General features: G+C 42.3%; 1 protein-coding gene across 5 annotated transcripts in view; it reads left to right on the top strand.

Annotated features, from left to right (window-relative positions):
* The window catches only part of MTCL1 (microtubule crosslinking factor 1), a 109500-nt gene that overhangs the window by 33761 nt on the left and 53863 nt on the right, over positions 1–21876 (top strand). The window lies entirely within an intron of this gene.

Raw genomic sequence — 21876 nt, 5'->3', positions numbered from 1 at the left:
TGTAAAAGAGGATTTATGCTGAGAAGATAAACTCGTTCATGGGTACACACTGAAAGAGATTGTAATAAAGTCTTACTCAAAGCTCCTGCATACACTCAGACTGTGGGCAGGTCTCCTATGTATATGTGAGTCGGGAATATATTACCAACTGGGAAAAGGCAAGCAACATTTGCAATCTCTCTTCTAGCTTTTTCCTGTAACGTGGCTGCAGCACTGTTCTCACTAGCAGGCTCTCTTTCTTGATTTAGCAATGATAAAGTGGCTCTGTAAACCAAGAAGTCTCACCCTGACCTTCTGCACAGTGGCAATGAGATCTAAAAAAACCCTGTTTTCTGTCTTTGATTCAGTTGTGGTTTGCATTCTGGTAGGGGTTGTTCCAGGCGTTTTCCAGAATGTTGTGTATATCTCAAATACGTTAAGATCAGCAGCTGCAGTTTAGGTAACTTCTTGTGGTGTTCCCAGAATTCATGGCTAACTCAAGGAGGCCTGAGTCTCAAAAGAGCAGAAACATACAAATCCAAGCCAGAAGCATGTACAGTGCTTGTGAAAACACAAGGTGCATTTCACTTTGGCCAGCTGAGTAACACAATGTAAAGAGATGCATGGTGCAGCCCTTTCTTATGTGCAGGAGACATCATACGCACTTGGATAGAAAGACCCAATAGCTGCTTCTGCCTGGTGCAGGCTCTCACTTGCCTCCAGAAGTCTCTCAGCTGCTAGACGCAGAGGTTTACCAAAGCGTGATTATATACGTCATCTCTATTATTTTAAGTCTGCTTCTCTTGATCCTTTGTGCTTTCTGGTTTCTATGTGAATACAGACAAAGCTTAAAAATGAGGGTGGTCTGAAGTTGTTAACTGCAGTTCTGCATAAGGCCAGTGATGTGTACTCCTGCCATGTTGCTGTCGAGGACTGTATGTGTTGCTAGTCTTAGGGCACCTTCTGATAGCAGGGATGCCTCTGAGGAGCATTCAGGGGTAAGTCACATTACCTAGTCACTGTACACAGAGGTCAAGAATCTACGTCTTCATTCACACTGAGTGGTCTGTGTCGAAAGCTAAATTTCAGGACAGAGTAGGTAAAGTCCTTGTGATTCCCCATATTCTGACTATATTGGTGAATTATGTGAAGAGGGATTCAATTAGTCCTTTGAAGCTGTGCATCTTTTTGACTCACACTCCCTCTGTAAGGTGGCATTCATGTCTTGAGGTAAACTTAGGAGATTGTGTTGAGTTCCTGTCCAGAATGTCAGAAACTTCAGAACAGGATTTCCAGTTTGGGGAACAGGCATGTGATTCCCATTCATTGTGTATAATAGTGGCCTTCATCCTTTTTCTTCAAGTGTATTTTCATTCCTAGAAGCTTATGTGACATGGTCTTTTGCTCAGTGTGAGCACAGAACAGGTGAACCTGACTAACAGTCTATTAATGTTATAATAAGATGCTTAAGTGAAATTGAACACAGCTAGTAAAGACTGTAATGGTTAAGTAAAAGTATCTATGCTGTCTTATTTAACCCTTTAGATAAAATATGCAGATGTAGGGCATGTAGAACATACAGCCATAGTGCACGTTATGACTTTGTTACTTTGACATCTGTGGAGATCTATAAGCAGTGCTAAGCAGAAAAAGAAACTAATTGTAAGGGTTATCTAGTCACACCATCTCTCTCCCTAAACTTTTTTTTTTTTTTTGCCCACTGTAACCAGGTGGATCTGCAAAATATGGTATTTCATCTTCTTAAAATGACTGGATAGGTTTTACACCACCCCACACTCCCCCCCAGATTTGCTTTCCCCTACATCCCATAATAAGCCCTGTGTCCCTTTAGGCAGTAACTCCCATATTTTACATGGCAGTCGAGGAAGAAATTTTCCTCCCCTCAGCACTTCACAGATTTCATTCCAGGGGCAACAACTTAATCTTCTTTGATGGAACCCTCATCGTGATCTGATTTCACTGATTAGGTTACTTGGGTTCCTCCACCTATCATCATTCCTCTGATCCTTTCCAGGTTCTTATGCTTATTGTGATAAAGCCTTTAAGAAGATGACCTTACACCCTCGTTCTTTGTTCTTTATTTTTTTGCCATTTCTGAAGCAATCTGGCAGTGGATGCCAGTGGGTAACTAGGCTGTCTTGAGACCTTCCCGCTCCCAGGCCACATTGCCATCAATACCACTGGGGCTCATCCTTTAATGAAAAAAATATTTAAATTGTCATGTTGTTTGATGTTCCCAGAGGGAACAACTTTGAATAGAGCTGCCAAGACATACTCTGGGTTATTGTGAAGGTTTTAGGTCTTTATCCTCTTCTACTAGATTGTAAAACCAGAAATGTGTGTCCTGTCAGTTGATGAACACATGCCCCGGAGTACTCGCTTTCCTTAGAGGAGCAAGAAAATCTGCTCTACCAGCTCACTCTCAAAACTCCTCCTTTTGCAAAAAAGTGTAGCACTGTGCTGTGGTTATTCCAGCATTGCTACTGCATAAGTAGCTTCTTGTATTGCAGCTGTTCACGCCTTCAGCTGCATTTTCAGTATTTAGAGAGAATAATGAGGAAAAAATGTCTGTGTAGGAAGTACATTTTTTGAGATCTCTTCAGACTTAGTATTCAGTTGGAGTAATGAGGAGCAGATGAATGCTACCAACGTGTTTTTCAAGTCCCTTTTTACTGAAGCAGCTTTGCTTGGAGCAGTTGTCCACAGTGTCTTTAGAGACAAGTGGACGTACTCAAGGTGATAACCCACTAGATAAGCAAGAGTCACTTCAGCTTTACTCACCATCAGAAGAGAAACTTATGTCAGTTTGTTTGCTCTTAGAAGTTCCTGTTTGTATGGTTTTTGTTGCTTAATCAAAGAAAAATTTGGTTAGTTAACTTTGTGCATTGCTTTCGTACACTGTTTAGCACACTAGGTAGCACACTATACAAACCAGGTGTGATCAACTTCTTTCTCTTAATGCAGGGGTCTGATCCAGCTTCCTGCTATGTGGGACTGCACTCATTAAACGTAGCTTACTAAAAGAGATGTAGCTCTTGTACCACCTTGATTTGTACATTTTAACGTTATTTAGTGTTGCTGTAGATCCCTGAGAGCAGGTTTGCCTCCCAAAGATGTTAGGTTGATACTAGTTCAAGGCTCATTGCGCCTCTTTTCGTTGCATGTCACGCATCAGTCTGAAGAAAGAGGGGCCACACGTAGTTAAGACCAGTACATTCTTGTGAAACCTTTATGGCAGCAGGATGTGTCCATCCTTTTTCCATATATCTCTCCTTTCTCTCCATAAGTCTGGTGAACTGAACTTCAGTTTAAGTGTCAGCAAATGCCATTGTTGATGGCAAAGCTCCTTAACAAAATGTTGATGTGGGATGAATGCTTGCCTCACTAAAGTCCAACTGTGAGTCCAGATGCAGCATTCTTCATTTACTGCTTGACATAAAACCATGCGCAGGCTCAGATGAGATTAAAATGAATATCAGAAGGTGGTTGGAGAGAAACAATCAAGTTCTACCTTCCCATCCAAAGAAACATCCTTCCTTGGCTTCACTTCTCAGATCTGAGTTGGCCCGTTCTTGCTGATTTGAGACAACAAATCAAAGGGACAATAGATCTAAAAATAACCACTCACATGACTCAGACCTCATTTTGGAATTTGTTATACTCTGGGTTTTTTTACATTTTAGAACATTCTCTTTGCGTAGTGCATAGGCATTGCCTAGCTGCTCAGATTTAGGACTGTAATAGAGCTGCTTGAAAACAGGCCAAAAAAAAACCTGAAGGAAAGTCCTGAAGGGACTACAAAACTTCATATTTGAGGTCTGAAACTAGTCTGTAGCTGGTAAGAATAAGGGGAAGATTTCAATGCTGGGCAGATTATCCCTATTAACTTACCATCAGGCTTCTTACCTATTTCTCTGAAGCAGTTGGTGGTGTCTGCAGCAGAGACATAGTACCGGAAGATGGATGGACACCTTAATGATTCTCTATATCCTCTTCTTATGTTTCTGCTAAAATGCTGTTCACAAATACAGGCATACAAGGACAGTCTGTTGTCCTGAAATGGATGCATTCCTTTGAGAAACACAAATTGGGTAAGGCAGACCAGGGAGAGTCCATCCCACTTTATGTATTTATGATAAGCTTTTGCTGACAGTGAGACTTTCCTTTGTTTTTTTCTAATTTGTATTCAGCGTCTTTTTCAATTTGTGATGGAAGAATGAGCCTATATGAAGAATTCAGTATTGGTCACTCATTTCACAGCTGTGACCATGGCTGTCTTTCTTAGTAATTATCACCAGTGACACTTATTTATGGCGGGGCTTTACAGTTTGGATAGTTCGCACCTTTTCTATCTCATGGGCAGGATGCATTTTTATTTTTCCATTTGCTAAGATAGCGACAGTTATTTTTATTGCTTTAAAAAATTTATCTGATGAGTGCTAGCATTAAAATTAGATTACATTACTTTAAAATAGTAAGGTCATCAGCAGAAAAGCTGTTTGGGGAAAAAGGAAACGTCAGAATAAATAGCCAGTTTTCACAAAGAAGACAGACAGATGGTTTGCTCATTAGCAATAGACTCCTGAAATGCCCTTTCCTGCTTTCCTTTATTCTGTAGCTAGGTGCCCTACTGTTTGGTAGATCAGTGTCTGAGGAGCTGCTTGCTGGTACTTAGAAACTTTAAATTGAATTCTGTGATTGCGCAGTGTTCAGGAGAGCATGGAGTGGGCTGATGACCTTCTGTTAGATGGGTGGGGATTAGTCAACCATCTCTTGGGCAGAAATCCCCTGGGAATCCAGCATGACCTTAGATGGCCCAGGCCAGCATGGGACTGACATCAGACTTTGGTCTGCAGATAAGATGGAAGAGTGTTTTGCTGTTCTTGTGATGTGGAGATTACAGACATTTGCAGAGACCCAGGACTGTGCATTTCCCTACCAAATGACATGACTGACTAACATGCTCCCTCGCTTTTCCAGATGTAGCTTGGAAGAACTGGTAGGACATGGAAGAGGGAGTTTAGTGATGGACTAGATCAAGCAGCAGCTGGGGCAACCTTCAAGTAGCCTCATTAATTGTTAGAATTATTGAATAATATAATATCTTGAGTTGAAAGGGAGCCATAAGGATCACTGAGTCCAACTCCCTGCTCCTCACAGGACTACCCAAAACTAAATCATATGACTCAGTGTCATCCAGATGCTCCGTGAACTCTGACAGGCTTGGTACCATGACCACTTTCACATGAGCCTGTTGGGGTGATCGACCACCCTCACAGTGAAGAGCCTTTTTCTGATGTCCAGTCTGAACTTCACCGGCCACAGCTTCTTTCCATTGTTGGTGAGAGTGTTACTTCTGTACAAAACCTGCTTTTTGTACAGTACAAGCCTGTTTAAAGTGTTATTGTCTGTTACTGCCAGATAGTTCTCACTGCTGCCATGCCGTTCTCTCCACTTATAGAAGTCCTTGATTGCTTTTGGTTTTGTAAGTACATTGACCTTACAACTGATTTCCTCTTGGGGTCTTTCCAAATGTGGGTTTCCAGACCATAGCACTTTTCTTTCCTGGGCTAGATCTTTCCCATGTATCCATTTCCAAATGAAGGGAAGAACTACTTGTGGGGCAGCGATAAGGCAGTCCTAACCTCTGTATCCTGTCCTACTAGAATTTGGACCCTGTGAGCTCTTGGAAAGCCAGTGGTAGCGACTAATAGAAGTGACTTGGGAAAAAAATCCAAAGCAGAGCATGCTCCTTCCTCCCCTCACGATGACATGCCTGTTTCTCTGCATGAGTCTTCATACCAGCAGCAGCCTCTTTTACTGAACTCAACATACTTCTCTTCTGAAAGGTTGTCTTTTGTCAGAGCTCAAAACAGGCAGATCTTAACACCTCTGACCACAGGACTGCAGCAGAGAAGTGGCTCTTCAAAGCTATAAGCTTAGCAGTTGTGTTTTGTGGGGAACTTCTTATCTATACTGCATTTTTTACTTTTTGTCTTTGATTTAATGCTTCACATTCAAGAAGACAGTAGTATAGAATTACATAGAGGAGCAGAACTGTGCACATAAGGGGGCCATAAAGATGTAAAACTGGCACATTCCTGGTTTGACAGAGCTTTGAACCAACTTCATTTCTGTTGGTAGGAGCTGCATAGTGGGTGGATTATGCCAGGTTGCACTTATTAGCACCAATACTGAATTTGGCTCATTGCCAGGCTAGCTACCATAATGTGCAATGACATATGTATTTGCAATGTGGGGGAACATCAAAGGGAATCAAAGAATAAATGATGACTGTTATTTGTGTAACTGTGAAATCATGTGAGGTGTATTTTTTTTGCAACACCTGTCTGCTTTTTAAATTATGCCAAATTATGCACAGATTTTACCCCAGGATAATAGAGTTTTTTCTAAATACAGTGTAAGATAATTACATGACAGCTATCAGCTGATCTTTTAATTCCTATTGCCTGGAAAGCAATCAAGCGACCTTAACTATAGCTGTTATTCTACATATAACATGCAGATCTTTTTAAAACCCAGATTTAAAGATAAATCTTTTCAAAGATTTATGCCTTGCAACAGTCCTGTGAGGTACGTACATGGGCAAACTGCAGTCTAGAAATTAGGTGATACAAAAATCAGTGTTAAACCAGAACTCAGCATTCTTATTTACCACATCCATGCTTGCATCTGCTGCTTCAGCTGTCTATCTGTATGGGGTAGAAATAGAGCTGCAGAGAAATTGAAATTATGACCTCTCTTGCAGAATAATCTGCTTGCTCTACTCCAAAGTGGGCACTGTCCCAGGACATTTTTCATCCTTTTTCTATGTGTCTGTCTGACCTTTCACAGCTTAACTTTGGGAGTCTGCTGACTGTGCAGCCGCTTCAAGGCTCTGCAAGGAAGTCTACATATTTTAGGGGTTGGTTTCATCATAAATATCAAAGTGTGGAGAAGGAGAGAAAAAACAATATTGCTTTTCTTCAGTTAGCAACTTTTTACAGCTATGTGCAAAGATCCAGGAACATATGCACAAACATCCAAGTATAATGAGGTTTAAAACTCATGGTTTGGAGAAATTTGCATCAGCATTGTGGGCTCTGGGCCACTTTGATGCCAGTTATCCCTTTTTGTTTGGGCTACTGCAATGTGCCGCTAATGCATCATGTGGGAGAGAACAAAGAGGCTTCAGCAGAGCCTGAGATTTCAGCTAATCTCTCTGTGGTTAAACATTGACAGATAGGAAAGAAACAATAAGATCATAAGGAAACAAAATTGTGAAACTGAAAACTTGCCAGAAGAGCTGACAATACCAGCCTATCTCTAATCTGGGAGCAGCCATCTGACAGTATACTACCAAGCTGGTATCCTGAGAAACACCTCAAAGCTGCAGGATGTTCTACATTAAGGCTATTCTGTTTTCATTTTAGAAGAAGACTGAAATAGCCAAGTAAAAATGTAAGAGGGATCATGTTAAAAACTGTAACCCCTTAGGGTGACATTATTGCACTGTTGTACCCAGAATATTGATTCAGAAAAAGGACTGGTCGGGTTTTATGATCAGTGGCTGAGATAAAAAGGCTTTTGACTCAGAAGATTTGAATAGAAACATTCAGATTATAAAAGCCTGTACCCGTTTGCATTCATTGTTAAAATCCAGCCGAAAGGAAAATACTGCTTCTACAGATTATTCACGCATTAGACCTCATGTAGTTTCTTGCTGTGAAATATATCCAGAAGTGCTGTTGTGCACTGGGTATGTGTTAATGCAACAGCAGTGGTAGGGACATCGTACCTTCCACGCAATGTGTACGGATACCTGGCATTGCTTCCAGTCTCCCAAAGCTTTTCTAATCAAAGCCTCATTATTCTTAGGAAAATGAGAGTCCCCAGGCTTCTATGGAGAATACTATTTCCAGAAAAAATTAGAAGGATGAGCAGTTGGTTTGGAGGAAAGCTTGTCAAAGCTGCTTTTTAAAATATTCAGTGGAACTACAATCAGCTGGTAGCCTGGAGTATTTTCAGCAGACTATTTGCAGGCAGTAATTGCAAAGTTTTAAGAGTCTTCTATTCCCTAAGCTCTTACCCTGGGCTCAGCTCTTTAGTGTTGGCCAGCAAACATCCTTCTATTGCAAGTTTATTGTGTGACTGAATATTTCAGCCCAGGGTCTTGTTGAACATGTCTAGCATTCCTCGTGAGAACTGTAGTCTTACATATGAGTTTGCAGTGAGGCTCCCTGGTTGAATTCACACTTATTATGAAAAGCTACATAGAAGTTAGAGGGCGGAGGAAAGAAAGAAGAGCCTAAGGAGAAGAAAAGCAGGGCTAGAGAAGAGCATGTCATTCAGGGGAGCCGTGTGAAATCTGACAAGTGTGCATAAATATTGGGCCTGCCCATAATAGGGCTGTGATTTCAGAGTTCATACTGATGGGAGGCCAGTGGATTCCTTGCACAACTAACAATGAACCACTCACATCAGTACGTGCAGCACAACTTTGGAGCCTGAATAGCTATGACTACTACAGAGTCTCTTTGCTCTGCAGAAATAAAAATGGTTATTGAATTTTCATTTTGTTTGGGGTTTTTATTTTATTTATTAATATTATTTTTTTTCTTTTTTGGAGGTACCAAGTTTTTTATTTTATGTCTCAGTAGTGCTGAATGGTGTTCAGAAAGTTTTATTTTTAAAGAGAATCCCTGCTGAATCATTTGGAAGAACCATAGAGCCTACTTAGTTCATTTTGCAGTGTCTGCAGGGCACTGCTGGAATCATAGCAACAAGTGATACAGAGCGCACATAATGCTGTACAGGGCTCAGTGACAAGAAAGTGAGGTTAAAAACAAGAAGTATCTTCTTTAAGCACCAATCAGAATCAATCATTTGCTATTCCTAAGGTATGAGTAGTTTTATTATCCAAAAAGTGGGACGAGATTTCAGCGTATACCTTCAAACAAGATTAATAATCTTTGCCTCTTAGAATTTAAGTCTGCAACAGGCTTTCACTTTAGGTTTTGTTATAAAAGTAGACTATTTGGTGAAAACCTGCCGTTTTTATGTTGACGGTTAGGGAAATGAATAGGCAAAATCTGAAGAGGATTCATCCAAATGAGTTTCACTTCCAAGTAATTAGAAATAATTATCCCAATTCGAGTTTTATTTTGCCTAATTCTAGATCTACTTTTGCTTCAAGTTTCTTTGTCTCCTTCTGGGGCACAAAGAGCTTTCTCCAGTTTTCCCATGTAAATGAAAACACCTCAGAAATTCATACTTCAGTTATATACAAAATAAAGAGAAAATTAGGAAATTGGGTGTTGTTCAGGGCATTCAGGGTGGCCAGGAAGAGCTTTTCTGACACTGGTGAGTCAAGTAGCGCAGGGACATACGTATGTGTGTACGGGAGAGGGATAGCCCTGTGTGCGTGGCTGTGATAATGCTGACTGATGGAGAAATAGTATGGAAGGATGCATGCTCATGCGTATGTGCGCATTTGTATGAGAGAGCGCATGAGCACGTGGGGTGAAGGTTTCTCAGTTTCACTGAGCTCTTATTGTTTTCAGTTTTATAACATCATGTCCCTTTAATGAATTTGCAGATATCCAAGTGTTGAACAGCCAGTATTTTCCAGGCTGTTGGTGTACACTGCACACTTTTTTCCTGCCTTGTCCTTTTTTTTTTTTGCTGGGTTTCTTTTTCGAAGAGATGCTGTGTATCTCTGGTGGCTTTCAATCCTTGCTCAACCACCCCAATCTGTGGGGTCCAACCTCCTCATCATACACTGTGTGCAGTAACATGCCAAAAGCACACCACAAAGATCTTTAAAAAAAAAAGGCTCAATATACATGTGTGAGGCTCCTTTGGTTTTAAGGACAAATGCCTTGCATCTCCTGCTTTGAATTAAGAGGCAAACCACTGCAAAAGGTGTCGGAAAATCAGTGTCTGGAGAGGAAGACCTGGGCTTTGCCACACTTTTACTGAGATTTACTGGGAGAAAAAGTGGGTGTTTCTCCATTTCTGTTTATCCAGAGCTTACCTCAGAGCTCCCTTGAGGTCTCCTGGGAGCCTGGCAAGGTAGGGCAGTGAGGAAAGGAAAGGAAAAGCAAGGGTTGGAAGTGATGTCTTGGTTGAGACCTGCTGCTCCTTGCTGGTGATTTTATTTGTTTTCTTCCTCCCAATGTTTTAGGTGTCAAGACTGTCAGGATCTTAGAAAATAGTTGCCAAAATGGTCTGGGGACTTCAGGCTTCTGAAACAAGCAATAAAGAAAACCCACACCAAAATTTCTATGAATAGAACAGAAATGCATATTTTATTGAGAGCCTCCATAAAAACTGTGATCACATGAAACTTTAGCGTCTGATCAGCAGCTGCGTTAGAAGATCAATCCCCCCTTCTTTATTGGTCAGTGGACAGAGTGTGCACCCAGGTGGTGACCACAGCACACCTGCTTTAGTACCACTAGGAACTGAAATTATGTGGTTCTTTTGCTGTGGGAATCCCTAAGGCAGGTATTCCTGCCTTTATTTTAAGCACTGACACCGTAGCACCCTTTGAGATAGGGTGAGCCATCAGCTAAGAAACAGCTTACCTGCAAGGAGCTGCTTTTTCCAGGTGACTGAGGACACAGAAAGAAAGAGTGAGCAATGAATTAAGTGGTAGAGAGAAACAGTTTTCGTGTTTTAATTAGCCAAATGAAAAGTGCATTAATTTCCTCATAGTAATAGTTTCTGTCATCTGAGATATAATGATCTAAAAAAATAGCAGGTCTCTCTGGCAGTCCTTCCACTGAGCTCTCTTTATCCACTCTAATGCATACATATCATTCATAGTCATGAATCATCTGCACCCAGGCTGTGATAAAGCCTATTCTGCTGTTAGTTGCCATGTTTCAGGTCAAAAGCCCATCCACTGATGTAGCTCAGACACTTTCATTTTGCTATTGCCAGGACAGTAACTGCTTTTTGGGAAACCTTACCTTAACCAGTGGTAGAGGAAGAATATTTAGCTAGATTTTTGAGGTTTTCCCTTTTCTTTCCCCTTTTTATTTTGTTTTGTTGGTCAGAGAAAGGAGGTTAAGGTTTACCAAGTCCCCTAGCAAATCTGCACTTGCTGTTTCTTCAGGCTTCACAAAATAATCCTAGATTTGTATTCTTGCCTGTCAGACTCGGTATGGCTCCAGGATGTGGCCCAATCATGGTCTTTTATCAGGCATCCCTGCTGCCTTATTTTTAATCACAGCAGAACAGTAGTCATGGATTAGTGACTATTAGATGCCTCTTTGGAGCAACCCCTGTATCCAGTCTCCTACAAACTTCTGTTTCAGAGAAGACAATGAGAGCCCCTGACTCCTAAGGCTTTTACCCACACCTCACTGAAGTTAATGAAATTGTGAGATTTTTTTTTTTAAATCATTAGAAAATGGAGATTGGTGTGATTTTGGCACATGGTGGTATCTGGTATTTAGCCGTTTGTATATAGTTAAATCCCTGTACTTCATATGCTGATTTATGTATTAAAAAGTGCTTTCTTTTCTTTTTGGTCAAGAAGTATAATGAAAAGGTACTTTTCGAAATGTTTTCCCAACCTGCAGTCCCCAGCAGGAGCATGCCATTGCTGCTTTGCTCTTGCTGAGTGCTTTGCAAACTTTCCACATATGAAGAGGTTCTTTGGAGTAGGCAAATCAAATACAAAGCACATAAAGATGTTCCTGTTCTAATGTACTTTGGAATGAGAGGTACCCAGAGATGAGAAGGGCTTTGGAGTTACCGTCTAAGAACAATTTTTCAGAAGCTGAGTCTCAAATCATCTTCAGATACCTCTTGTACTAGGCAGCAGCGTCAACAAGCTGTGCAAGTGGGATCAGTAAGCTCTTCCCTGTAATTTGTGTGTTTTGATGCGTGGTTGCAAACTGAGGCACACTGACTGGCATCAGCTTTCAGGGACTTGTGAAGTTGACAATGCTGCTCATCTTTTTTGTATTTTATTCTGTATTTGGGACTGGATGTGCAGCAGCACAATCCAGATAGCTGGGGTGGGGTTTTGCCACTTCATTGGTGAGCTGTATATATTCTCAGCAAAACACATACTTTGTAGCAGGTATATAAAAGTACAAAGAAAAGGGCATGATTTTATAGCCTTCGAGAGAAAGCCATGAAACCCAAGTGCTGTCAGTCTTAATTTATTATCATAATAAAAATGCTGCATACAATGTGACTAGGGTTACAAATTCAGTCACTTGAGAGGTTAGGAAATGGTAGAGGAGAAGTTTCCCAAGCAGCCTAATGCAGTGCGTAGATGATCCCTTCCTGCTTGCTGTTTTGGGTCCGGGCTAATTATGGCTGTGGTGACCTTCCTGCACTGCTCCCATAGGTCCTCTAGTTCTTGGAAAGTACAAGGTTTCTTATGCTGAAGTTACTGAAAACCAGCCCTGGCTGTGTGTGTGCAGCTCACCCCACACAGGGGAATGGAAACATTGGCTGTTATTGAGCATAATAATTTTATTTTAATTTGGGGCCTAACTGCTGTTGCAAAGTTAGGACTCAAATAGGGTGCGAAGAGAGAGATATGAATACCTACAAAGTTGAAGCTGAGAATTCCTCCTTTAGGCAGGTTCTGAGCACCATCACCTCCCCAGAAACCAGTGCCCAAAGTACTGAGGCACTGCAGTAGGGAGGCTTGGGGCGGTGAGCTCCAGCACCGAGGGATGGGAAAGCCATCTGTACTTCCCAGGAGCTACAGAGCAGACCAAGAACCATTGTCTCAGCCCATGCTTTCACCCATCTCTAAGAGCTACTCTCAAAGGCCTGAGAGCATGAAGTTCCTCTCCCAGGTCTCCCTTCCCCACATAAGACTCAGTAATACACAATACCTTTCATTTTGAGCTTTGGTCCTTGGAGTCCGAGCATCCCTCCCTATGCAGACCATGAACTTCAGCAACGAGCTGCAGCAGGTCGTTTAGGCTTCAAAGCAGCACAGGAGAGTGCAGCCCCTGCACACTTACAGGGTCACCACAGCTCCCTGAAAGCAGTGGGAATGGGTTCCCAGGCAATCATGGCCCAGCCCCAGGAGCAGGCAAAATAGTTAAGGATAACCCAAACACCCATCCAAGTCATGTCTCCTCAGATATATGCTTCACACAGGAACATTTTGCCGTTAACATCTGTGGTGTCTTTACATTCTGTGCGTTTTCAGTTTTAGTGTTTAAAGCACTGTGTTCCTGCTTGGGCTTGTCATGCTCCTTTCCAAGCACATCTTTGTGAAGCTATATCCATCATGTAGAATTTCTCATTTCGTATTTACAGGATTGCTGCTGACACATCTCTATAGACTGGACTTATTGAGGAAATGCAGCTTTTGCAATTACACTCTCTCCTAAAAATTGCTTTCCCTCCTTGCCGTTTCTAGCGGCAGTGGGGCTCATAGGTAACCTAGCACTTTTCTCCCATAAGGATAGCTCTTGCCCCGAAAAATGTATTGGGAAAGTGGGTGGACATTGCATTGCTGCTTCTGGAGCATTGTTTGTTACAGCTCACCATTGGGCTACTGTGCTTGCAGGAGTTCTGTCCCTTTCTCACCTGTGCCTTGCCCTGGCCTGACCTTCACCGTTTCTTAATTACAGGTGTTATGCTCTGGCTTGAATTTAATTCCTATAATTGATGGCTTTCTTCACTGTAGCAGAACTAACTTTATTTGTGCTTGAACTGTGACTCCCATGATTTGCTGAATATGGATGTCTTAGGGGTGACCCATCACCTATTGGTAAATGACTGTGTGCACTGAATGACATATAGGAAAAGGTAGCAGCTCTCTGAGGTAGAAGCTACTGAATTCACACGAATTTGCTGTGTTTTAGCTCTATTTTTATAAACCCTTTTTTCAGATTGCAGTGTCCTTAAAATTGTGAAATAATAGATGGTCAACCAAGGATTACAAAGGCTATCTGGGACATGTTCATTGGGGATCATTGCAGTTGGCCTTTAATCTCTCTGCTTCTTTAGAATTTCATTTAATGTTTTATAGAAACCGCAGGTTGCTCTAATCCAGAGAGATTGAATATTCTTGTGCTTATAGTTGTCTGCTCAAAGAAAATCTTTCTTTCTATCATCAACGTGAAAAACAGTCCTGTAGCTGTTGATCTATTAGTGCAGAAAGCACAGATGTTGTGCTGTTCTGAATACCTTCCTCTTCAAAAAGACCTCCAAAAATATCTGGGCTTTTTAGATGCTATGCATTTTGCTCTTTACATCTATACTGTGTGTGTTATAGAGATTGCAGAGATGTGTGTTTTCTTCCTCTCCCAGGGCCATAAATTGCTACAGTAACCTCCTGACCTAGTATGAGCTCGGGGGTGGGCTCAACAGCCCTCCTCTCCTTTGTCACCACTGTCCAAACCGTTTCTAGCTCTGCTTCATCCCATCGCTGTCACACTCTCCGGTTTCTCCAGTGTGCTGAAGGCTGTTCTGGTACTGGGACCACCAGTTATGTAGCCCTGCTCTCTAAATGCTTTTAGTGGCAGAGCAAGCTCTGTCTCTGCAACTGGAGATGAGGTATCCGTCCCTGTGCATGTATCACCTTCTTAGCCTTCTGAAGAAAAAAAACCCAAACACTGTCATTTGTGCCTGTAATAGATTACCTCTGCTACAGGAAATGCCTGGCTGGGAGCGCATTGATCAGCAGAAAATGCTCTTATATTGTCTTCCTTTGGGAATGTAAACTCCTAATCGCTTCTCTGAGCCCTACCTGGCCTGCAGTCCTATTTTGTAAAGCCAGCCCTGGCCAGTTGCTCACCAGCAGTTCCCACCTGTGACATGACAGCAGTACGCTTGCTGCAGTCCCTCAGAAATGATTTGGGTTTTAAAGCATTTTTTCAGGGAGAAGAGGTGGGGAGGGCAGTTCACCTCTGTTTTCAGGCAATCTGCATTTAGCACTGGGGCAGTGCCGAGCAATGCAATGTGGGAGTTAGATGGAAGAGCAGATATGTCAGGGGCTGTTTCCAAGGGTTTGCTTTCCCTAGCGGTTGCCTAGTTTGCCCAGGTTGCTGCAGTAAGTGTTGTCACAAGAGCAAAAGAAGGCTTAAAACAGTCATAAAAGTTGTTTGTGCTCTCCAGGAGTTTTGCAACTCCTGTTTTGTCCAGAGAGATGGAGAAGAGAGCCCCAGCCGGCACCACTGGCTGTGGGGCTGGGTGCCTGCACTCCCAGCAATAGAGGGACACTTTCTCTCTCAGCATGCTTAAACTATGCCTGGGCCTGTGTCATTGCATAGGGTTTTGTGGCTGAGGATGAGTACTATTCTTGTTGGCAAGCCATTTCAGGACAGGTCTGTTTCTCTATGTGTATAGTTCCTGGCACATTTTTCATGGGCTGTCTGCTACGGTGTAACATTAATGAGGTAATTACAGGGCTCAGGCGGTGTCAGTGCAGCACATACCATTCAGATTAGATACGGCTCCCGAACAAGCTCTTTCCAAAAGGGGGTGCAAGCTGGTGTGGCTCCCAGCCCATTTGCAGGGACAAGGAGCAGGGAATTCAGGGTGCTGCTCCTGCCTCCTGTGCCAACAGGGAGAGTAGTCCAGCTAGCATACCTTACCATGGGCACTGCAGGCATAATATGGGGAGAGACGGAGAAATAGGGGTCTGGCAGCAGCCCCCTCCTGCTGGTTGCTGCTGCTGCTGCTCCTGTCTGGCAGGAGTGCAGTGATGCACAGCTGTGGTTTCCTTCTCTGACACAGGGGCTGGAAGTGAGGTGGTGCCACAGCAGAGGGTTGTCAGCAAGTGTGATGTGGGGGTTAAGGGACAGGCACAGCATGGGGGACTCATGTTTAATAGCTATGCAAATGCAGGGGTGACAAGGCTTGGAGAGACACGTTTGCTCCTGACAGATCAGCATCACAGCACTGGTGTTAGCCAGAGGGGGAGAAGCAGCACTGTCTGTAGTGATCTACATTGCTTCTTTCTGTTTTTCTTCACCTGAAATAGAACCCAAAATAAAAAAGGAAAGTCTGGTCCTAGTGTTATAATTTTCTTTATGTATTATGACATGTCATTCGGGTCTCAATAAAATGAGACAGACAGGGACTTTTAAAATACATTTTAATGAATTTAAGAACTTACTAAGAAAAGTGTTTGGGCAGAAGCACGGCATAGATCAGTGATAGAACTGTTAGAGTATAGAATCTGAGGTGTCTGTCACGGGGTTTCACTTACTATATTAATAACAATTATTACATCACTGGGATGTAAATTTTTACCATTTATTACTATAATTATTTACTCAATATCATATTAATATGAATTATTATATTGGTTTCAGGTCCTCTTGTCAACCTCCACTGACCAAATATTAAGTGACATGGTGTTTTGTGAGCTGAATGCAGACCTGGCTCAGCTGTCTCACATCCACCCGAGAACTACAGACAGCAGGTGCAGCCCTGCTGCTGCCCTCCCCACAGCACGCTCCCAGACCTGTCACACCAAGTTATTTGTAAACACCAAGCCACCTAATATCACAACAGCATCAGTCTGCATGCGAAGGGCACTAGGAAGCCGTGAGAGACAGACGGCGCTGTCTGTTAGTAGTAAGAGGCAAAAAAGAAAGAGGCTCCTCCAAAGCCTCTATTCATAAGCTTAGCACAATAGAGTAATGCAGCGTTAGGGAAATTTAAGCTGGTGCTGAAAGCTAGTGTGCTTTGCTGCTTTTTTACTCAAGGGATGGCTTTTATCCTGAATTGTAATGCTTATGATATTTCAGACATGGCTTGCTTGCTAGGTCATGTGAATGATGAATATCGCAGTGTTTAGAGGTTTCTAGTAAATGAAACACACATGGGAATGAATGCAGATATAGATCATTTGCGTCAAACCCAGCTTTATCAGGGCTCAGTGAGATATCTTTTTCAAGGGCCTACAGCAATTGAAAAGAAATTAGAATTTCATTGTGTTTTCCATTTCCATTAACCATCCCGTAGATACACATGAAAGTCCACGTGGAAAAAAATCACTGCACATTCACTGTATAGCCGTTGTAATACAAAAGCATGGGATAACAACAAAGCAAAATTTCAGTTGGTTACTTGGAATTTAGAGACACTTCAGGCCTTAAGAAAGAACAGAAAGCAAGTCTGTCCTATTATTAAAAAAAGTATGTTGCTGCAGAAATGGGAAATGCTTCCTTTTCAACACATGGGCGGGTAACAGTACCAGGAAGATTTCAGAAAGCTGCAGTAGAATCACAGAATGGTTAGGGCTGGAAAGCACCTTAAGGTCATCAGGTTCCAACTCCTGTGCCATGGGCAGGGACACCTCACACTAAACCATGTCACCCAAGGCTCTGTCCGACCTGGCCTTCAACACTGCCATGGATGGAGCATTTACCGCTTCTTTGGACAACTCATTTCAGTGCCTCACCACCCTCACAGTAAAGGACTTCTTCCTTATATCTAACCCAAACTTCCCCTGTTTAAATTTGAATCCATTACTTCTTGTGATAGCTGAAAGCTACCCCTCCTAAAGAAACAGGTCCTGCTCATGTTTGAGAGTGACAGAGCTCTGCACAAGGGTTTTTTCTGTATCTGCCAGGCTGGGCATGTGGGGCTGTCGGTGAAGCAGTGAGACGAAGGGGAATCATGCACCCCCTCAATGTCAAGGTCTGGCAAGTCCAAAGCTGCAAAAAGTTGAGTGGGAAACTGCAAGAAGTGGCCAGTGGAGCTGGATTTGTGTGGAGGGGAAGCACAGAGATCCCCTGCTTTTTTCATCCTCTGCCATAATCTTCCCATGTGGTCCTGCACAGTGCCTGGAAAACGCTTGCAGTGAGGCTTTCCTGAGCAGTGATTAACAATGCAGTTAATGAACACTGGTTTACATCACTTGGGGATAAATCCACCTTCTGACCATCTGTTACAAGTGGATCTGGTTTTCTTCCGATTCACATTCATGCCAAGCAGAATTACCTTCACTTAAATCACTGGTGTTTCTTGGAGAGTAGCTGCTATGAAAGAGTTGGTCCATCAGCAAGATCTCCCAATGAGTCATGTACCGTGTGGCAGAGATTATGTGTCTCTGGATGTTTTGTTCATTCTTGACCATGAGGGTGTTCAACAGTTAGCAAGAAGTTACCTCTTATGTAGAAATGAGAGTGTGTGACTCTGATGCTATTAGCCTTGCAGATACCTGTAATCTGAAAGCAGTCTGCTTCACCTACCGCTGTATTTAGAGCAAGTAGATTTGGTCGCTTGTGCCTATCTTTTTTTTCTAAGTAGAGTTAGATCTCTCACTGACAGTATTTTCTAATGAATGCAAGTGAAACTTGTGATTATCCATTTCAAAGCAATCTGTAGCAAGCCATCGGTGTGCACAGAACATTATTTATACATCTTAAAAGCCCAAGTGATGCTGCGTGTAATTCCTCACATCACAGTGATAGAAATTGCCTTCAGGGATGGACTTTTCAAGCCAGCCTCTCTGTTTTTAAGTTGCAGACATTGCCACTTCAATGGCTGACTACATGATTTTGCAGGTTCAGTTTGATGTGCATATGATAGCAAGCCCACGCTTGCCTGCAAATGCCAGAATGCACCAAAAATTACTTGCTTCTCTTAATAGCGGTGAATAAAGTGACAGGCTGGCAGCTGTTAGAGACTCTGGTTCTCTCTTCTTATTTTCCAAGTCCTCTTCACTGCTGCCGGTTCTCAGCTCTATTCTCATGCTACTCAGCACTTACCTCAGTATGAAAACTTGGGGCATATCATGTGTTTATATGTATGACTGCTCTTAACTCAAACTTTATTGATCAGCCTCTAATTCCAGTGCATTGATTCCTGCTTGCTGTTCCCTACGTGGGTGGTCTCGCTCTCACCCCTCGGTTTGCAGGACTTCTTAGGCCTTTTAAGAATGGAATTCACAAAAAGACACGAATTATCTCTTCCTGTCCATGCTAGGCTCCTAGGGAAAGGAAAATAATTGTATCTCTTCCTGTTGTTATTATTGTAGTTGTTACATCCAATAATCTTTTGGGAAATTTAGCTTTTAAAACACTGAGCAATTTATTACCGCATATATTAGATCTCCTTGGTAGCCAAGAGGTATGGTGACAAATTGCAGTGAAACTGTAGAGGTAGAAAATATCCAGCGAGTAATCTCTTTCCTTACAGACTAGGTTAAACAAAGGACTAATAAAACCTTGCTTAACCATCCATCATTGAAAGACTTTTTGGTAGACGGCCATCTCTGGTTGGTCTCGTGACTATAAAAAGTAGTATAGAAATGTTTCTTATAGCATGAATTCATATCAGCTTGTGATGCCAATCTGTACCTCAAATAAAAATACTCCTTTATTGCATCATTTTACATTTTAAATCACTTGAGCTTTTAGCACATTCTACCTGCTTCTTTTTGCAGTTGCAACCTCTGCCTTTAGTCCAACCAAAATATCAGGTATGTTAGTTGGTGTTTCATATATATGTGCAGCCTGGTCCCACAGTGGTGAAATGGAGATCTTTCCTTGCTCTTACATAGGGCTTAGAGGGTTTTGGCCAAGCAGTCTCTTGTTGCCATGCCTGTGTTTCTAGTCCTCCACTGACTAGAGGCTGGGAGGTTTCTCCCTGTAATACACTTGTAGTCCCCAGAGGTAAATATTCCATTCTATTTCTTACACCAAGGACAGACTCAGCCTAAGGTTGAGTCTCTGTCTTATGGAAATACAAAACAATCTCCCAGCCGAGCACTGATCACAAGGTTGTTCTTACGCAAATCCAAACAGGACAGTGTGAAAATGCTTACAGCAGCACCCTATTTATGGCAATACGTTACAAACTTGTTAGTCTCAGTCTGTGAAATCAGTTTTTTCAGTGAGGAGTAGACCTTGTGGCTTCGAAAACTAGCTCACTCCCTGCCTGTTTTTCAGTCTGTGATCCATGTCTCCTACCTAAATTTTAATTCCCATCCCCTTATTATGCTGTACAATAGAGCAAAAGCTTTATTGCTTTCTCTTGCACAATGCATCCGATGCATTTATATCCCCTTCTCAAGTTGGATGTGTCTAAATGTATCCTTTAACCTACAGGTAAGAGCGAGAGGTTTTTGGGATATGGCACCATGTTTTGCATTTCTAGCATGACTGGTAGCCGTTTGCTACAATTGTGTTTTGAGGCGTCTGCAGAAATTAGTAGACTCGTCCCTGACTCTAAGGGCTTCCAAATTAAATGCAGTAACCAAACAGCCTCCTTTTGCTCAAGCTGGTCTTGCTTGAAGTCACATGGAAAAGCAGTGAGTACAAGGGCCAGGGCTATGCCCTGTATCTCTTCAGCCATAGTGACCATTCTTGCACACAGGGGCATGATGCTGCTGACTGGTGACTGCTTTCAGTTGCATGTCTGCTTCCAGAATAACACCACATTTGAAAAAAAGAGAAAACAGTAACTGTTTATCCTGGCTAAGCTTGTGTAACAGGTTTTCATAGCATTCTATGATTCTGTGATTCATGTGATGTTTTTACTGTTTGAAGTCTTTTTTTTTTTTTTTTCATTAAACTGTTTCAGTATCCAGAAAAAAAACACCACATTTCTCTTACTCAGCTTCATTAGTTATAGAAAATCACTGGATTAAAGTAGAGAGCAGATTAGCAAAAATAAACTGTAGTATGTCTTGGGCATATGGTGCCGTGTATGAATGGGTTTTAACTACTTAACTGTGTATAACAAAGAGCAGAAGGAGAGATTTGTCTTAGCGTGCAATAATTATAATTTGCAGTAGCTGCATAGCTTAACAGTCGGAAACCACAAATCCATGGAAAGCTTTCGGTTCGGATCTGCTTAGGGTGTGTGCTCCCATCCCTGAGCTCACGTCGTGTTTTCTGCCAACTGACGGCCAGGCACGAGACTGGACTTAGCTAATTAACAGGATGCCTTTCCCTGCTTTCCCTTCCTCTTTGCTGGGCTCATGTTTTGCAGCGCTTTGTTAGTGTGGGTTACAGAGACTGGGATTTATCCTATTGGATATGGGAGCTGGTGCTGGGCCAGGCACGCTTCTGCATCGCATGGGCCGGAGGGGAGGCACACTGTGGACAAGCCCATGGTGGCCTGGGCTTCAGCTCGGCTGGAGATTGTCTGTGCAGAGCAAATACAGACAGAAGAAATAAATAAAAGAGGCCACAATGTCAGGGTGATTGCTGGGGAGTATCATCCTTCAGGCTCTGGGCACAGACAAAGCAATACAGCCAACTTTGAATTCAAATGACTCTGCAGTTTCTAACTTCCCACTTTTTTTGGTGTAATATCTATCATTCCTCTTTGATACTTCAACCTACAAAAGTCAAATTCATGCCTTTTCTAGATGATAGACCCTGCTCACACTGGTATGAACTTCATCCCAAGACAGAAGTCAGTGCAGACATTGGTAATGTCCTTGTGGTGCTCCACCTTCCAGTTCTCAGGAAAACTGTGCTTTTCCATTTGGGTGCTAAGAGGTTTCTGAAAACCAAGCAGTGGTGATGACATCATTTCCGTGTCTCAAAAAACCTGCTTATAAAGGGATATAAAGAATTGCAAAGCCAATCAAATCGAATTTATAATTTAAATTCAGAAATACCTGGAGAATCACGTGGTCTTTATCTAGGCTCCTCAGTACATGTGCTAGCGTGGATTACCCAATAATGTTACACCACATAGTTTAAAACGTGCATGTCCTTCCCTTTTTTCAGGGGGTTGCTTTCCCCTGAGGTTTCCACAATGTGTTTCACATCCACTGTGAGTAACATTCTTGGAGCTCTGCCCTAGATTAATCAAACATAAATCATTGCCCTATGCAAAAAGAAAGCTTTGCCAAAAATTGTGGTGGTCCAGAGAAGAAAAGAGGGCGGTTTTTTCCTCTGTGAACTTTCAACT

Source organism: Lathamus discolor, chromosome 2 (genome assembly GCF_037157495.1).
Source record: "Lathamus discolor isolate bLatDis1 chromosome 2, bLatDis1.hap1, whole genome shotgun sequence".
Taxonomy (NCBI): Eukaryota; Metazoa; Chordata; class Aves; order Psittaciformes; family Psittacidae; genus Lathamus; species Lathamus discolor.
This window is presented reverse-complemented; position numbering and strand designations above follow the sequence as displayed.